This window comes from Manis pentadactyla, chromosome 16, assembly GCF_030020395.1.
Source record: "Manis pentadactyla isolate mManPen7 chromosome 16, mManPen7.hap1, whole genome shotgun sequence".
Classification (NCBI taxonomy): domain Eukaryota; kingdom Metazoa; phylum Chordata; class Mammalia; order Pholidota; family Manidae; genus Manis; species Manis pentadactyla.
The window spans coordinates 60,677,970-60,681,959 of NC_080034.1; the positions used below are offsets into that span (position 1 = coordinate 60,677,970).

The 3,990-nt window shown below is 38.5% G+C and overlaps 1 non-coding gene across 1 annotated transcript; it reads left to right on the forward strand.

The window, feature by feature from the left end:
• The first annotated feature begins 622 nt into the window (after positions 1-622).
• On the forward strand, positions 623-813 carry LOC118934372 (U2 spliceosomal RNA). The gene has a single exon (XR_005033442.2). It is a non-coding gene; the product is annotated as a U2 spliceosomal RNA (small nuclear RNA).
• Positions 814-3,990: the final 3,177 nt, after the last annotated feature.

A 3,990-nucleotide genomic window follows, 5' to 3' on the forward strand; every position in this document is an offset into this window, starting at 1 on the left:
CTTTCTTGCTGTTGAGTTTTGCTAGTTTTGCATTGAGCTTGCCATCTAAATGGCTTTCCAGCCCAGGGTTAAGGGGTCCATCTAGTCTGACAGTAGGCTGTAACAGTCAGACTTTAACCCTAGTTCAGTCCAGTTCCCCAGTGGTTGAGAATCCCTTCCCCAGGTGGTCTACAGCCTCACTTTCTGGAGTCTGCTAGTGTAGTCCACACTGGTAATTGCTGATGGTTCACATGGGGACTTCTTTCAGTCCATCCATAGTGATATCTTTTGGTTACCTAGTGTGTTGAGGTCCATAGGCCTGTCTGTCTTGTTTTGTGTAGGTAAAGGCTACTTCTAACAGGTATCTCAGAGGCCAAAGGGCTGCAAAAACTGGTGGGCCTGGGTTGAGCATATCAAAGCTGTTAGAGCACTTACCCTCTAACTCAAAAACTCCCATGTTAGGATAAGTTGGTCACAGAATGGGTTAGATTGACACTAGGTCAGCCATGAACCTCAACACAACTTTTGTGCAATGAGGTACACTGTAAAACACACACAATCCCGAACCCCATGGCACATACCTCTTAGGTATAAGTTTGGCACCGAGAAACCCAAAGACCTAGCTAAAAGAAATAGGATCCCCATCGCTTCTTGGCCTTTTGGCTAAGATCCAGTGTAGTATCTGTTCTTATCAGTTTAATATCGGATATGTCCTCCACCCGAGACAATATATTAAATGGATTTTTGCAGCAGGAAGTTGGGAGTAGGAGCTTGCTCCGTCCACTTCACATATCAGCCTGGTATTGCAGGACTTCCGGGAACAGTGCACACCTTCTTTCACTGTGGTAACAAAAGTTATGGCGAGGAATTCCTTACAGCCCTCAATTTCTTCAAATGGTCCAGTTATCTCAAAAATCTTAAACAACTCCCCTCTGAAGTTGAAGAAACTAGGCTTGGAAATATCATTTGAAAAATTATGGCTGATAAATATGGAGATGAGAAGACTCAGGCTGGACAGAGAGACTATGGACAGTGTTGGGGACTTTAGAGAGATGAAAGCCTTGTCCTATCCAAGGATCATCCGCCCAATACTGTGGGGTCACATTTCCTGCTTGTACAGCAATAGTTCAAATATTCCTGGTATCCCCACAGGCAGGCAGTCACCAAGTCTTGTCAGCTCCTTTCAACCAGTATCTCTTTCCTATCTTGTGTAATCTCTAGCCTCATGGCTAGCGTGCATTTCTGGTCCTTGTTAATTCCTACCTGGACCATTTCCAGGTAAGACCAATACCCCGTCTCCCTCTCTCTATAATCGTCCCTCTTCCTTTTGTCCTGTACACAGTGCCAGGTTAATTTTCATGAAACACTATAGAAGCAGCACAGAATAGTGATTAAGAGAAAGATTTGGAGCCAAACCGCTAGTGTTGGAGTCTTAGCTCCGTCAGTTTGGTTCTAACTGGATATCTTGGGATGTGCTGCTTAAACACTGTATTTCAGTTCCCTTATGTGTATAATAATGATGCTTCTGGTACCTGCTTCGTGTATTTGTGATGAGGATTAAATGAGCTAATTCCCAGAAAGTGCCTAGTATTTAGTGTTCAATTAATATTTGCTTTTATTGATCTTCCCTGCTAGAGTGTGAATTCCTTGAATACAAGACTGTTTTCACTTTGTCTTCACTTCAAATTTACGTATCACCTTCACATTGTAGTCACTTGACAATATCTTTGGTCACACAGGCAAAGAAGTACTAAGCCTTTGATACCCATTTGGTTCACTTCTTGGAACTCTCATCACATCATTAAAAAATGCCAAAGGCCATATTATAATTTTTTAAGTCAGCATAGAGAATTTTCAAACTTGCTGTATTTACTGTTAATAAATAATGAATAACATTAAAAAAAAGAAATGGGATCCTTTAAATGCAAAGAGGAGTGGCCATCTTTCAGTACATCTGCTTTATGTCTGAGAGCTTTAGTCCTAGAAGCTGAAGATACCTACCAAAAATGGCAAAATTCACAATTTTTAAGCCTATTTTGTATCCTGAGAACTTGGTTTAATAACCGTCAGGTTGGGCACGCTACGATTGAACAGAATGTGACTTATACCCCATTTCTGGCCAAATATAGCTGGACAGAAATGTGGGTGAAACTCCATTTGCAGCCGAGGTCCTTCCAAACTGCTGCCAGCCCTCAGGAGAATTACAACCTAGAGTAACAACAGCCGTTATGAAGAATGTGCCTATTAGATAAGATCTTTTTTAAAGTGCACTTAAAAGCAAAGGCTTCAAAATTCCAAAAATAGCTTCACTGAAAATGTTATTGCAAAAAGCTGATTAAAAATATTTTTAATATTATAAGTACCAAATGCAGAACTAAGACTGATAAATTTCTTACTGCTTCCCTCTGTCCTCCTTTAATCACTCATTCTAGTCATCTTCTGTCTGAATTGCCTTTACATGGCCATAAACAAACATCTGGTAAGTTAATGACCTTACAGAAACTCCCATACCTATCTTCAAAGGAGGGATCCCCACGAGCCCCTTCCAGAGTTGACTAGATGCTGAGGGATTTCCTGAGAAACTGTTTTATTAGTCCTTTAAACAGTCAAGGGAAAATTAAAATCGAACTAAATTTAAAAATTAAGATTCCAACATAGGTGGATGGGTATGTCAGCCCTTTAACACCAGGCTACAACAAATTGCTTGAAAAAATAAAAAGTAACTGCCCTTATCTTACAAATCTTCACAAAACTAGAAATGCAGCTCTAGAGACAATTCAAAGTTCACCTATTCCTTTACCAATCCCCAAACCTTCCCTGTTTATGGCAAACGGTTTTTAAATCATTGGCCTTAGAAAACCAGTCCTTCTTGGAGGAAGTTGCATTCTTTCTCTGTCCCCTGAAGTTACAAATTTTATCATGTCTTTGAAATGTAAACAAGCTCACAGTTGCTGAGGTTAGAAAAAAAAAAAGAGAAAGACCCCTTTTTAAAATACAAGTTGCTGAAAGGGCTCTGTTGCCCAGAACACAGCCTTCCCAAGATAAACACAAATCTTAAGAGTCTTCTCCACAATTATCAACAAACATAAGGTCTCTGAGTCTATATGTTCAAGTATATCTATATATGTGTATTGTATTTGTGTGATATCTTTCTACCTCCAAAGATTAATTTGTGAAAGAGTTCTATTTAGTTGGTGGAAGACAAGCACTTGTAAGGGTAGGCTATTCTAAAACTCTCAAAAATATAAAAACCAATCCAAATGTTTTTCAAGTTCATGTGATCTGGGTTTAGTTTTTAATAAATAAAGGCTAATTTAAGCTGTTGGTTTGATTAAACATGTCTTTGAAAGTATCAATGAGAAATGTAAAATTTGGACTTACTAAGCATAAAATCTTGTTCTCTCTGTTACAATAACTTATTATGACATAATTTTTACTTAAAAATAACTTCCAAAATCTTTTTGGTAACCTGAAACCTTATAGTTTTGCTAAGATAAATGATGAATTATGTTGAACTCAATGAATATCTAGATCATTTCCAAATAAGAGACAATGAAATGGTAATTACTGATCATAGGCTTATCTACTTTGGCTTCTTATTACAGACTAACTAAAATACATGTGCATGTGTTAGTGTTACACTGAAAAATTGAAAAAGGAATATGCTTCTAGGAATTATGAAGTACATCGATCATTTGAAAATCTAAAGAACATTGTGTAACAGGCAGTACACAATTGCTTACTACTCAGCTTTCACTAGAAAGCAAGGCTTCTAAAAGAATTCTAATGTAATTAAAGCTACCAGAAATAATAAGAGAAATACCTCCTCCCATGAACACACCAAATCTACACCTGCACACCAACCAACTCATCCTGAGGAAGAACTGAGACCAAGTAAACACCTTCTGCAGAAGGAGCAATAAAAAGACCACATAAAGAACATCAGAAGAGAGAGACAAAGAGACACAGTAACAGAGGGAGCCCGACCCCCAACTCGGCTCTGCAATATGG